This window comes from Balaenoptera physalus, assembly GCF_965194825.1.
Source record: "Balaenoptera physalus genome assembly, chromosome: 3".
NCBI lineage: Eukaryota > Metazoa > Chordata > Mammalia > Artiodactyla > Balaenopteridae > Balaenoptera > Balaenoptera physalus.
In genome coordinates this window covers 14,359,555-14,375,338 of record NC_138890.1, presented here as the reverse complement: position 1 = coordinate 14,375,338, position 15,784 = coordinate 14,359,555, and positions in this window count along the sequence as shown.

The following is a 15,784-nucleotide window of genomic DNA, read 5'->3' as shown; positions in this document are numbered from 1 at the left end:
TCCGCCAAGTTAACAGTCAAGCCAGGGATGGCACAGTGGATGATACAGCCAGCTGTCTTCCATTCTCCTAACTGGAGCTTCTCAAGTCTGGTGTAGTTCTGAAGTGGGCTCATATGCTCCTCACCCTCCAGCACACACGCACACGCACACGCACACACAAACACACACACACACACACTAGCACACCCCTGAGGTGTGGTCCTCCGGCTTGCTGTAGGAAGAGAGGAGGTGAAGTTTCACTTCAAGGGGCTGAGCCACTTTCCAGTGAGGCAAAGTCCATTCATGGTGACACACAGTTTGCAGAATAAGATCTGCTCTTCATTTGTTGAGTTTCTTCATAGAAGAAAGGAATTCGCTGGTGGCTCCTATGAAGCCCTGGGCAGGTTATGAGGCTGCCAGACTCCTATGAGCACAGGCACAGCTGCCCTGACCAGGGGCCTGCAAACACAATGCTGGCTCGTCTAAGTCAGAGGGGTGTCCTGACTCGGGGACCCCAGTGTTCTTCCTGAGGGTGGAGCTTCCTCTCTAAGTATGGATGCTGCTATCCCCCATGGTACCACCTGGGTTTTGACCAGGGGGGGCCTCAGGTGCTTTGTATGAATGTGGCACCAGAAGTGTATCCAGTCACAGCAGGTGTGGTGCTCACCCAGCACCGGTGAGATGTTGTGCCCTCCATCCGCACCACCTGTGTGTTGGCCAGGTGGGTCCCAGTTGTAAGCGGGAATAGCAGGTCCTCCAATCATGGGCATGATGTTGTTCCCTCCTAGACGACCACCACCTAGATTGTGGGCAGGTGGGCCTCTTGCGCTTGGCAATAAGGTAGAACTAGAAGTGTGTTGAAACCCACGGGTGATGACCACACTTGAAACTGCAACAGATGTGGTGTGCTCTGTTGGAAGGTGGAAAGTGACATGTCCCTTGACACAGATTTCTTCTCCTTGGTGATGGAACTTTTACATGTAGATTTTCTCCGTCCAGATGGGCCCTGTGTGCAGTGACGGAAAGTGGGAACCCTAGGGCCTCCCATCGTGGGGATGGTGTTGTCCCCTGCCATCACCGTACCACCTGTACTCCGCCCAGGTGGGCCCCAGGTGTTTGGATTTAAGGTGGAATCAGGTATGTTCCCAAATGCTGGGATGGTGCCTGCCCCTCCTAGTGCAGCAGCCTTGCCGTGGTCAGGTAGATGGCAGGTTGTCTGGCCCAAAGTAGGAACAGAAGCGGTGCTGGGTGCCCCACTTAGTCCTGCCCCGAAGTTAAGTGGTCTGGATGCCTGTGAGTGAGTGAGGCCTGGGGCTGACACACCGACCCCAAGGCTCCCACCGGCCGTAGGGGCTGCAGGTCCCATGAACAGTGGTCCCGGTGTGCTGTCGGCAGAGAGCGAGCTACTGTCCCCAGTACTGGGCATCCTGGTGGCAAGTCCGAAGCCAGTAGCAATGGACACAGCCCTGGGGAGAATGCCTGGCTTGTCGCCAAAGGCCGGCTGCGTGTTGCCGGTTGTGGCGAATAGGGAAGCTGGCGAAGCTGCCGGCATGATGCTGACTCGCGGTGGCTAGGCTGCAGGGGCGACTAGGACTTTATCTTGTGCTGAGGCTGCTGGGTTTCCCAATAGAAAATTATCGTTAGGCCTCTGCCCATCGTTGGCCCCCAGTGTGGCCTGAGACGGGAGACCTGGGTCCAAGGAAGCTTGAAGTGTTGGTCTTATCTGTTGACCACGTTGCAGGTAAATGCGTCGAGGCATGGGCTGAGGCATTGCTACTACTGGGAGGTGTGTTCCCAGAACTAGGAACAGCCCTGTGAAATGCCTGTTGGTTCTGCCTGGAGACAGGCCGAAGGCTGGTGACGGCTGAAGTGACTGTGTAAAATTTTTCTTTCAGTGGCAACCTATAATCTTTAAAATATGGTGAGCATCTTGTCTGTTTTGAAGGGGATATGACAATAAATCTACCAGATGGAAAATCCTGTTAAAAGTACAAAAGCTTTAGTAATTTGCTCAGTGTGGTGGTTTTATGCTTCTTTTTCTTTTTCTCCCTACGGTGACGGCCGAAGTCGTAACTGGGGGGCTGGGGAAAACAGGAGCCGAATGTAAAATGACAGTCTGGGAAGGAGGTGTGGTGTCCATAGGTACAGTGTCAGAGCTGCTGCCTGCTGAAGCACCGGTGACGGCCGAAGTCGTAACTGGGGGGCTGGGGAAAACAGGAGCCGAATGGAAAATGACAGCCTGGGAAGGAGGTGTGGTGTCCATAGGTACAGTGTCAGAGCTGCTGCCTGCTGAAGCACCGGTGACGGCCGAAGCCGTAACTGGGGGGCTGGGGAAAACAGGAGCCGAATGGAAAATGACAGCCTGGGAAGGAGGTGTGGTGTCCATAGGTACAGTGTCAGAGCTGCTGCCTGCTGAAGCATTGGTGACGGCCGAAGTCGTAACTGGGGGGCTGGGGAAAGCAGGAACCGAATGGAAAATGACAGCCTGGGAAGGAGGTGTGGTGTCCATAGGTACAGTGTCAGAGGTGCTGCCTGCTGAAGCACCGATGCTGGCCGGAGCTGTAAATGGGGGGCTGGGGAAAACAGGAGCCGAATGGAAACTGACAGCTCCGGAAGGGGCAGCAGTGTCCATGTAGACGCTAGGCTGCAGGGTCACACTTCCAGAAGCCGTGACCATGCTGGTGGAAGGGATTGCCACAGAAGTCCTGGGCTGCCCAGTTACAATAGGGGGATCGCTGGTAGGGGCTGGAAGAGGGGTAGGTGAGTTTAAAGGAGGGGTAGGAGCTACACAGATGGGTGTTGGGGGTTCTTTTTCATGCGACGGTGGCTGGACCTTCCTTACGTTCTTGGGGATCTTTTTCCAGCGACACTGAATGTTCTTCTCCAAGGTGCCTGGGTGTTTGGCAGCAGCTAAGCACGGAAGCTTAGGAGGAGGGGGCAGCTCACCTCGATCCCACGTCAGTGCCTCGTTCCCCGACGGGGGCGACCTCAGCCCTGGCAGCGGCAGAAAAAGCGGCAGGGGAATCTTCCGCTTCCAGGGCCTACTGCTGGTAGATAGCAGGGAAGAGGAGCTACTTGTTGGGATGCGTGAAGACTCTTCAGGCTGCAGCTCCTTCCCAGACGTCAGTGAACCTGGTGATTTGGGCCGGTGGTCTTCACCCAGCACTTTTTTTGTTGGCCTCTCCAGCAGCAGGGAGCAGCATGCGGTTGGGGCAGAGGACAGCACGGCATGGGATGGGGCCTTCACCTCCCTCTTCTCACCTCCTTCCGGGGCTGTCATTTTCCATTGTGCCCCTGTTTTCCCCAGCCCCCGTCTCCTCAGTGGGAGGTGACTGGATGGTACCGGCTTCCTGACGTTGACTCCCTGCTCAGGGCAGAAGGCAGGCGCTGGAGCAGCAGGGTGGTCCCGGTCAGATGTGGCAGCCTCCCAGGAGGGCAAAACCAGCGGGTGACAGCCCACCGGGGCCCCACGGCGGGGCGGGCGGCGGGGCCGGCGGCGGTGGCGGAGCCAGGTACGAAATTTGCATAGTAAATTGCCCATGTAGGACCGGTTGTGCGCCAAGCGATCCGAGAACAGAGTGAAACTGGGAGAGCTTCTCCTTAGCTTCACCTCCTCTCAAGGTCTAGCACGCACTGGACACTGGATGGCTCAGCCTGGCGCTTGTGACATGTCCATTGTACTCGTCACAGAGAAAGGGCGGGCGGGGCAGGGCGGGGGGCGCATGCAAGCCCAGCCCCTGGAGAAACCCCGGCCCAAAGGCAAAGGGCGGGGCCCCAGAGCCCGACCCCTTCTGGACTTTCTAGTGGCTGGGACTTCTCGCTGTGGGTGGCAGGTGTTTGGCACCGGATGGACCACCATGCGGAGACTGTTGGGGACTGTGGAAGCCTTCTCCTCCAGAGCTCACCCTGCCTGGGCACCGGCTCTGCAGGCCCCTCAGCCCTGCGTATGTATCGGCCAGCCCTTCCCCCCCAAGGGGCCCAGGGACCAGAGCCTGTTCAGAGCTGAGTGCAGGAGGCACCCAGAGCTTGCCAGGCTGTGGCCCGCCTCCTCCAGGGACCTCCCCAGATTCTCTGCGAGGCCTGATGACGGGAGCACCTTCTCCAGGGCTGCTCAGCTGCCAGCATCACCATGAGCCAGGTGGCGAAGGTTTCTGAGCAGGGGATGCAGAGCCCTGACCCGCCTGGGTGCTGCAGCCCACGATGTCCCTTCCTGGCAGATAGGTTCTTTCTTCACTTCCTTTTCGAAATTTGGTAAAACAACATTTAAACCTTCGACTGTTCTTCAGGTTATACAGATGGTAGTGGCTTAGCTAGGATTCGAAGCAAGGCTGTGTGATTCCAGAGCTCGTGCTCTGGACTGTGGCGCCTCCTTATCATATATGCTTCATGTGTTACTTTTGTTTTTTTTTCTTGTGGCCCTTATGGTACTTAGCCCTAAGTGCCATACGTGTGATGAACACGTACACTGCCCTGTAGGAGGTCTTCTTTTGTTCAACGCATGAATTGGTCATCCACCACACGGGGTTCTAGTCTCAGAAGATACAGGTCAGGGAGCACCAGCTGTCAGCATAGCAGCGCCCCACATTTCTAATTGAGGCTTGCAGCCCAGATTTTCCCTTTGGTCTAGTGTGAAGGATCCAGATATGTAAAGCTTATATTCTAGACAAATCATGGGCTATCCGGAAAGAAATTCACCAGTAAATTATTCCAGTTTCTCTGGCCTTCCTGGAGTATATCCAGTAAGGCATCTCATTCATGTCTGGCAAGCAAATATATCGTTTATTGCAACTTCATCGTGGAGTGATGTATTGGTTTAAAGTACGATCAACACAATTTGGTCATTGTGAGTATGCCAGCTGGGTCCACTGTTTACTACACATATGTAACTCTAGCGATTCTTACGCCCAAGAGAGGAGACATACTCTTGGGTGTCTAGGGCAAGGGAAACATGTGTTGTTATTCAGGAGCTGGAAGCTTCAGCATGACAGGAAAGAATTGAAAAATCCTGGTCTACACATGACTTTACCTTGTTTGAAACTTGTTTCTTTGGCTTGCTTCATTGGAGTGTTTTCTCTCTCCTGGGGCTGACATTGTGTGTTATGTATCACGCATGTGACATGTAGAAGTTTCAGAACCCAGAGTCATATAGATCAATAAAAATGTATTTATATATTTTAGTTTAAAATCTATTGAAAATAACACTGGGCATAATTCATATATTCCAAAATTAGTTTGACCCTCTGCCCATGAGATTCTTTTTATGATATGTGACAGCTAATTTGGACTTCCATCCCCAATAAACTTTGAGGTTTGAGGACACAAAAGGTTTTGCTCAGACCTAAATTCTGTCTGAAAAAAAGGGCTAAATATTATAAGCCCTTTCTAACCTCTCCAGGAGCAGAAATGATTTACAGCTGTGGCATTGAACCATAGTTCCTTGATCTCATTTGAGAAGAGTTCTGTATGAAAGGATGTCTTGATTTTTGTTTGTTTTGTTTGTTCCCTGTTTTCTTGTCTTACTTACCAACAATCCATTGTAATTCATGAGTTAGTATGGCAGCAGGCTGGGTGTTCCCTGGAGCTCATTAAATGAACTTTTGTTCCTCAAATGATGTTTGTCTCCTTGTTTTCAGCCCCTCTTCTTTCCTCTGCCCTTTACTATAACCAGAGCTCAGCAAAAGCTGACTGGCTTTGTGCAGACCCTACTTAGGGTAGTCTTTTCTTAATTATTTTATTCATGGCTCCTCCATTTCATTGTTTGCCTTCTCAAAATGTGTTGCAATCTTTCTGTGGTTGATGACTTCCACAATGTCTTGGCTTTTATTGGTTGCTTAATTTTGGTTCTTTATCTCATGTGATTGAAATTTTGAGTTTATACATGTCCCTCCTTAACGAGGCTTTAAGGGCAGGAGTCGTTTCTAATCCTTAGCACAGAGCAGATGCTTGTTTTTCTTTTTAGATGCTTTTTAATGATGATAAAATGTACGGTTTAAATCACTCATTTTACAATAATTTTGCTTTAGGTTGTGACAGAAATAAAGTTTCCAGAAGTTGTGTTCCTGCAATAAGAAATAAAGATGTGACCTTCCAGTTGTGTAAAGCTCACGAATGCTGTGTAAGTGCGTCGGGTGCAATAAGGAACCTGGAGCTAAATGGGCTAGTTCTGAGAGAGAGAGACTTAACTATGTTAACAAAGGTAAGCCTTCATTGTGTCCTGCCAACATTTGATAGTTGCTTTTGGGGCAAACTAAACGGGTAAAATTTTAAACTGTTCTCCCCATTAAAGGGATTGAACAAATAGGCCACTTTGGTGCACCTGTGTCTTGCGAATTGTCCAATTGGAGATGGAGGTTTAGAAAGTGAGTTTCAGTCTTGTTTAAGTCTCTTCCCATCAGACTGGTCTCGTGATTTCCTACACGCCATGTTACTTCCTGTCTACCTTTTCTTGGTGGTGTTCATGCCTGGATTGTCTCCTGTACCTGCTCAAACCTTGGTCCATTCTCATTTGTACCATGGAAGTTTGTCATGCTGGATGCTGTCAGAACGAATTTTACTTAAGTTTGTGTTAAGCCGCAAAGCACACATTTTGTATAATTTCTGTTTTTTGTGTTTGTTTATATTTTTATGGTTTCTCTTCAAGAAATATTATGAGAAGGGAAATAGCAAGATGTAAAGAGCAAAAAAGTCATCATTCTCTTTAAATTGTTAGAACATGTATCTGCAATCATAATTATAATGCACTGTGGTATGTGTTAAAATAGGAAATATATGTAATGTCCCGTAGGAGCAGCAGAGTCAGTGGTGTTAGTGGGGGTGTGTCATGGAAGTAATCACAAAGCAGGTGACTGTTGGTTGGGGTCCTGAAACATTAGTGTGTGTTCCCTGTGTCCAGTAGTGGTCTGGAGGGGTCAGGAAGCCTGCCTTTCAGTTTGAGGGAACAGAGGGTTTGAGGTCCTCTCTCTTCTATTGCTCCAGTATACTGCATAGCAGCTAATAAAATACTGGGTTTATAGTTGACATTTAAATCGCTGATTGATCATCAAGATTGGGATGTATCATTGGAAATGAAAATAGGAAGAGTCTTATGCTTTTTAGGTTTTTCTTTTTTTTTCCTATGTCTCAGAAGGCTCTTTGACGGGAGACTTTTTATTCTCCCATACAATTCCATGAATACTTTTACCCTGGCACTTATTTTAATGGCATTTTCAATTTATAAATGTCTTTGAAACACATATTGTAAACTATTTGAGGGTAATGACCATGGCCATTGGTGGCACATCTTAAATGTGCATCGTGTTAAGTTTTTTTTTTTTAAATTTTATTTATTTATTTATTTATTTATTTATGGCTGTGTTGGATCTTCGTTTCTCTGCGAGGGCTTTCTCTAGTTGTGGCAAGCGGGGGCCACTCTTCATCGCGGTGCGCGGGCCTCTCACTATCGCGGCCTCTCTCTCTGCGGAGCACAGGGTCCAGACGCGCAGGCTCAGTAATTGTGGCTCACGGGCCCATTTGCTCCGTGGCATGCGGGATCTTCCCGGACCAGGGCTCGAACCCGTGTCCCCTGCATTGGCAGGCAGATTCTCAACCACTGCGCCACCAGGGAAGCCCCATCGTGTTAAGTTTTGAGTGTCATGTGGTCTACCATCAGTGCTTCCCTCTTTCACCCAGTTTTCTTCCTCATTTCCTTCTCCAAATTTGTCTCATTTTTCTACTTTCCCTTTTGCTTCTCTATTCTTGCTTTCTCTTTCCCATTGCATCTGTCATTCTTCTTCTCCTTCTCCTTCTGACTTCATTATGGCCAACCGAAGCCTTTTCTAGTCTGTTCTCTATCTTCCTTGCCTCTTTATTGCCATCCACAAACTCTTACAGAATATTCTTGGTTGACTCCCTTACTTCCTAGCATACCCATGTACTTCATGATCACTTTAGAACATTGAAAAGGGTCGGAATGTTTAAAAATAGGTAATTCTAATCAGTCTTCTTTCACCTCTGGTATAAGACTCTTCTTCCTCAATCTGACCATTCTCAAATCTAGAAGTACTCCAGCTCATTGGTCCTCCTTACCCCCATGTTTAGGCCAAAGAACTTGTGAAACCTTAGCCCTGTTTAATACTTGAATTTATCAAAACATAAGAGAGCTAATTCTGCCTAAGGGCACCAAAGAAGAATAAAGATGCCACAGATAAACGTTTAGTCCAGATTTATAATGGACTCTAAGTGCCTAGTTGAGTGCTGACCATTAACTCACTTGAACAACAGGGAGCTCATGACAGAAACTAACATGTTAATTGTATAGACACTTCACCATTCCTCAATGTAGCTGATAAACTGCATCCAGTTAGCTTAAATAACATGAATGATGAATTTCCCTGTGTATATAAATTGGGAGTTTGTAAAGTTATCTTTTTCCCTTTGTACAACTACTGACTACCACCTCGCTTCGTCACGGCAATAGAAAATGATGACTAAGAAACACATTGTCTCTGGGCTTCCCTGGTGGCGCAGTGGTTGAGAATCTGCCTGCTAATGCAGGGGACACGGGTTCAAGCCCTGGTGTGGGAAGATCCCACATGCCGGGGAGCAACTGGGCCCGTGAGCCACAACTGCTGAGCCTGCGCGTCTGGACCCTGTGCTCCGCAGCGAGAGAGGCCACTATAGTGAGAGGCCCGCGCACCACGATGAAGAGTGGTCCCCGCTTGCCACAACTAGAGAAAGCCCTCGCACAGAAACGAAGACCCTACGCAGCCAAAAATAAATTAATTAATTAATAAAAAAAACAAAAACAAAAACAAAACCACATTGTCTCAGTATCAGTGGACATAATGTCTTAGTATTCTACAAAAATCTCTAAATTCTTAATCTAAAAGATATATCTGCCAATATCTTATATCCTTATCCTTTGTTAGTATAAATATCCAATCTATGAACGTCTCAGTTTCCTTACTTAGAATATGAGGTGGATAGATTTGCTAATATCTAGGGACCTTTCCAATTTTAACATTCCCTGGTTCTAAGGGCTGAGCCAAATACAGTGGCTCCTGAATCATTAACCTCGCTCACGATGAAAGTTATCAGCAAGATCTGCATGCAAGAGATCAAATATTCATATCCGTATATACTGTAGCACATTGACTTTTACAGAACTCAAAGTAACACAACATAGTTACATTCATAGACTTAAGGTCACTGTGGTATACTTTACAGTTTTTCTTTTCCCTAGGAAGGAAATGTAGATCCCTGGGAAGGGATTTCTTTCTCTGCTTTTTAGTAGTGTAAGCCTTTATTATCTCTTGGATCCTAAAAATGGGGAGGGTTTTGGCAGGTGGAGCTTAGGAGAGACCCATCAGGTGGCAGGGACAACATGAGAAAGGGCAGAAGGAAGAATGGATTTTGAGAAGGACCTGATATCTTACATGATGAGAGCAGCGTTTCACAATGTCTGTCCTGCACAACACTGGTTTTAGATGATGTTGATGTAGTTACAAGACAGAAGCATATGGGAAGAGCCGTACTCTACATCCCGGCATGAAATTCAGGTTTCACTTTGTTACATTACGTACTCTGAAAAGTTTTGGAGGAAGGAAGTGATTTCATTTTTTTAATTCAGTCTTACTCACAGTTACTTGAGAAACCTATATTCAGCTGATGGGACTGTATTTTGTGAAAGGCCAATCGAGAAATGCTGAGATGGAGCTTAAGATATTTCTGTGTGGGGACAGGCATGTGATTATTTTTCTTATAATTCTTTACTGTTTGTCCTAACAGTTGTTACTTTGCAGGGTTTTGTTTTGTTTTGTTTTGTTTTTTACATCTTTATTGGAGTATAATTGCTTTACAGTGTTGTGTTAGTTTCTGCTGTATAACAAAGTGTATCAGCTGTATGTATACATATATCCCCAGGTTTCAGTTTTAAGCCTTCTGTTTTTACCTGAGTCATTGGGCCTCTTAGAAAGCTCAACAATTCTGCGGTCTTCATCTCTTATGTAGTTTCCAGAAGCTCCTGGCACTTACCAGTATTTCCTCTTGATTCTTTTCCTCCGACTTCAAACTTCTTACGATTCTGAGCTGATTGTTTTCTCAGCCTCTAGTGTCAAAACCAGCCACGTCGCTCATGTTCATTGTCTCAGATACAAGGTGCAATATTTCCCACGTTTATGTGTGTCAAAATATAAGTCAGGGATTGATACATAGCATATGCTCAATAACAATTGTATTTCCTTTTTTTCTTTGTTCAAAGGTATCCAAACACTGGCCAAGTTCTTAAATTGAAAGTAGAGTGATCTAATTTATTCAGCTCATCCAACCATCAATATTGAACATTTGTCTTTTTTGTTACACATATTTCTTGTATTCCAGTCGTGACGTTCTAGAGCACAGTGAGCACATGTATAACTTATTACTGTATTACTACCTTGGCTATTCCTTGACCAAAATTTACTTCATACAGCTGACAGCCTAATTGACCTACTAGAGTTTTTTTTAATGTATGCATACAAACCATAAACACCAGTTGCATTGCTAATAACTGAATTTTTACATCTCTAGGCACCCATGTATCCAACACCAGGTCAAGGTATTATAAAATATTTGTAACACCCTACAAGGTTCTCTGTTACTTCTTTCTGTTCCATACTCCCCCAGGGCAACACCCAAGCTGACCTCTTTCACCATATATGACATACAGGGCATCACACAGTGTGTATTCTTTGGTATCTGGCCTTTGGTTACATATCATTATATCAGTAGTTTATTCTTTTATTGTGTTTTCTTGATTTTTTAAACCTAGACATTCATACAGTGTCAAAGTACCACTGATTTCTTAATATTATTATGCTGACCTCCATCTTCAGAGGCTTTCCACAGTCTTCCATCTGTCTTTCCACCTACTTTCTCTTCCGTCTAATGATGTTTCATTTAACCAACCTCAGTCAGCCTTTCCCCCATATTCCCCAACACGTAGCACTCCTGTGTTCAGCCAGTTTTGTTCCCTATTCCATAAGCCCTTTGTGCCATTGCTGACACTGTGCCTGTGCCCTGCCCGGAAGGCCTGTTCCCTACCCTCTATATACTTGTTCAAGACTCAGTTTAAATGCTGCCTGTTCTAAGAAGTCTTCTCAGAAGAAGCCAGTGCTTTTTGGAATCCTTCTTTAATGAAATCCCATAGCAAGTGTCATCTGTCCTCCCTGATCTGGTAATTAATTATCCATTGTTCCTATCATATAGTGTTTGTTTTTCTTATGTGCTGTTATTATTTATTGAAGCAGATTATAGTGACTTGAACCAGGAACTGGGTCATTTTCCTCTTCATTTTAGTGCAAGTTTCTGTGACATGAAGTTAAACTCCTTTTCCCTCACTTCCCATTCACCCACTTGTTAAACACAAAGTACAAGTGAAACTTATTGGTTAACAGGTTTTTGTGGTCCTTGGTTCTGGTCCCTAGGTCTAAGCTGTGCTTCTGTAGTGCTAATTTGACTGATTTCTTATTGTCACATAACTCAGGAATTAACTAAATCATTACAAATTTAGATACATATAAGATATTATAAGAAAACCAGTGGATGTCACAAGTTTAGGCCTGGGGGAGAGTGTTGTATGAGTCCTAGTTTGGTGGGGCTCACACTGCATGATCGCGCCTTCCAGTATTCCACTGTAAGTAAGAAAGAGGTATGCAAATATATGCTTAACATTTAACAGTGTTGATAAAAAAGAGAGGAGAGAAAGGGATGACAGGTACTTTGAGGGCTTTTTGGAATTCATGAACAATTATGATTGGATGGGGAAAAAGAAAAACCGAGGGCTAACCTCCCGCAGGTGAGCTCAGGAAAGAGAGAAGGGCTCATCTGGTATGCAGGTAGAGAGGTTTGACCTACAGAATCTTAGAAAACCTCAACAATCTGAGCAGTGATGGCAAGAGGCAAACTAAAGGGATAACAAAAGTCTGCAAAAGTCTCGCACCAAGAGCTTTGGCATGGTGTTCATCATCTCGCTAATCCTAACATGCAGACATTTATGAGAGTAAAGTCAGGTCTTTGCCAGAGTGGGTTCCTTATTTGGGCAACTGGGTCAAATGAAGAAAGGCAAATGTAGGCTGCCGGAGTAAATAAGGAGAGGAAAAACAAAACGAACGAGACCTATCATTCATCAGTGGTTTCCCCCCAATATTCTTAGCCTCCACCTTATCTCCATCTTACTGGTAACACAGGAACTAGACTGAACAGTCAGGTCAAAGGTCTCTACAGAAACGGAGGTAATATAGAAAATAAGAAAATAAAACATGAAATTGTAGATTTTCTTCCTAGGGGTAATTGAGATGATAGTTGAATAATAACATAAGATCAGGTGAAGTCCAAAGACATTTTAGAAAAGCTGGATAAAGTAAGAAAACATCTGTTCGCTGGCATCTGAATGTTAGAGAGACACCAAGACATGTGGGCCAAGTTCTGGAGAGAAGGGAAACACAGACGCAAGCTTGACATTTGGTGCAGCTTTTCTCCTTGGGGCATTTGCTGATTCAAATCTTACAGACTAGGAGCTGAAAAGCCAAGGAGTTCAAAAGACTCTAACCACAGAAGCCAAACGGCAAGAGCTCAAGCTAAAGGCAACAACTAATGGAATGACAAGCTAAGTGTATCTTTAGTCTCACAGGGCTGCGGAAACCATTACATTTAAAGCCTAACAAATACATGGGTAGTTGGGAATAGGGAGAATCCAAACGCTCATATGGTAATCCCAAAGGGCAACACCCGTAGAGGAAGGACAAGACAGAAATAGAGCAACCTTCACACAGACTGAAAAACAGCTTTGAATGAGCTCAAACTGAGAATGGACTAAGGTTTCCAGTCCCTAGAGTAACTGTCTGCCATGGGCAAAAGGAAATCTTTTCAAGAGAACGATAACGACATCCAGAATGTGGAGGTATCTTTATAGTTTCCTAAAATAAGTTAAGCCCAATTTTAATATAAAAAATAATTTGATATACCAGGAAAAAGACTAAATGATCCAAAGCTCAAAAAAAAAAAAAAAAAACAGAACAAGAAAGAAAGAAAGAAAGAAAGAAAGAAGACAATATAAATAGACAAAGGAGGACAAGAGTCACCAGGCATTGGTTAAAAAAAACCAAAACAACTATGATTAAACAAAGAAAATAGACACATGGCAAATAAGCATATGAAAAGATGCTACACATTCCATGTCATCAGGGAATTTTAAATTAGAACAATAATGAGATACCACTACACACCTATTCAAATGGCTAAAATCCAAATACTGAAATACCAAAGTTGTTGACGATGCAGAACAACTCGAATTCTCATTTGTTGCTAGCAGGATACTTGGCAGTTTCTTACAGAACTAAACATACTTTTACCATACAGTGATCTAGTAATCATGCTCTTTGGTATTTACCCATAGGAACTGAAAAGTTATGTCCACATAAAAACCTGCACATGGATGTTTATAACAGTTTCTTTCATAATTGCCAAAACTTGAAATCAACCAAGATGTTTTTCAATAGGTGAATGGATAAACAAGCTGTTGTGTATCCGTACAAAGGAATAGCATTCAGCAATAAAAAGAAAAGGCTATGAAGCCATGAAAAGGCATGGAAGAAGCTTAAATGCATATTGCTAAGTGAAAAAAAGCCAATCTGCAAAGGCTACATGCATATTATATGATTGGAGCTATATGAAATTTAGGAAAAGGCAAAAGTGTGGAGACAATCAAAAGATCAGTGGTTGCCAGAGGTTGTGGGGAGGGAGAAAAGGATGGGTGAAGCCCGGAATTGTAAAGGCAGAGAAACTCCTGTGTATGGTTCTGTAATGGTGGATACAGGTTATTGCACATTTGTCAAAAATCATATAATGTACAAAACAAAGAGTGAAGTGTAAAGTAAAGCATGGACATTAGTTAGTAATAATGTGTCGATATTGGTTCATTAACTATAACAAATATATTATGCTAATGTAAGATGTTAATAATAGGGGAAACTGGGTTGAGAGGTAAGGAAGTATGAGAACTCTGTCCTTTCTGCTTAATTTTTCTGTAAGCCAGAAACAGCTCCAAAATAGTCTGTTAATTTAAAAAACAAATGTAGACCTGCATACAAAACTTGCACGTAAATCCAACCACAGCAGCATTATTCATAAGAGCCCCAAAGAGGAAATAACCCAAATGGCCATTTACTGTGAATGATCAATGAAACACAGTAATAACCACACCATGGAATATTATTCAGCCATAAAAAGAAATCAAGTACTGATACATGCTACAACATAGATGAACCTTGAAAACATGCTAAGTAATTGTATGTTTCCATTTGTATGCAATGTCCAGACTAGGCAAATCTGTAGAGACAAAGTATATTAGTGGCTGCCTAGGGTTCGGAGAAGTGGGAGAGTGAGTGACTTATAGTACATTATTTTTGGGGGGGGGGGGGTGGATGAAAGTTTTACAATTGATTGTGGTGGTAGATGCATAACACATTAAATTGTACACTTTAAATAATATGGAAAGTAAATTATATCTCAATGAAACTATTATTTAAAATTATGATTTTACAGAAATTCAGTCCTTACCTATTATGTATCTATCTGTCTATCTAGCTATCTATCTATCTATCTATCTATCTCTCTATCTGTCTATCTATCCATCTATCTCTCTATCTGTCTATCTATCCATCTATCTATCTATCTCTCTGTCTATCTATCTATCTGTGTGTCTATCTATCTCTCTATCTCTATCTCTCTGTCTATCTCTATCTATCTATCTATGTCTCTATCTATCTATCTGTCTATGTCTCTCTCTCTTCTCTGTCTATCTATCTGCCTATCTCTCTGTCTCTCTCTATCTCTCTGTCTCTATCTGTCTCTCTATGTATCTGTCTATCTATCTGTCTGTCTATATATCTCTATCTCTCTATCATCTATCTGTCTATCTATCATCTCTCTATGTATCTATCTATCTATGTATCTATCTATCTATATCTACCTGTCTACCCATCTATCCTTATGTATAGAACAGTAACAATGGCTTATAAGTCACCTCCCTACATTATTTTATCCTTCCAAAACTCTTGAGAGGTCAGTAGGCCATAGGAAAAGCACTGAGTTCACTGGAACACTTGAAGGTTGAATTAACTGTTTGTGATCACTCAGTCAGTAAATGGTGATGCAGGGAATTCCACACACATCTTCTCTGTCCTCCTTTCCTCCTTCCCTCCCTCCTACTTGCTGACTCTATTCCAGCCACATTATTTACTGATTCTTCCCTGAGGACACTGGCATCCTTCCTCTGGGCCTTGCAGAGGTTATTCCCATGATCTGGAATGCTTTTCCCTCAGATGTCTGACTCATCTGCCTCCCTCTAGACTGTTCAAATTCCACCTTCCCAGTAAAACTTATCCTGTCTACCGTTGAAGTTGAAAGCCTTGCTCCTCTCTGCCCACAATCTCACCTCACCATATACTGCTTAATCTCCATAGCATTTATTCCTGTCGAACCTACCAGAGAATGTACATGGGTTTCTGTTCTCCCCTCCAACTGGAAGATAGGCTGCACAGACTCAGGAATTTTGCCATTATTAAACCTAGTGGAGGCCCAGCAGAACTCTAGGGTCAGCCAGAACTGGGCACAATTATAACTCTCGTGATTTGATATTTTAGTGGGTTAGCTCAGAGCCAAGCCAGTTATTAAAGAGGATCTTTTCTGCTGTTTTAAGCAGCATGGTACATTTGAGGTCAACTTAAATTTTCAGTAATTACAGAGCAGGTATGAACTCTTCCTTTGTTTCTCCAGACACATGAACCCG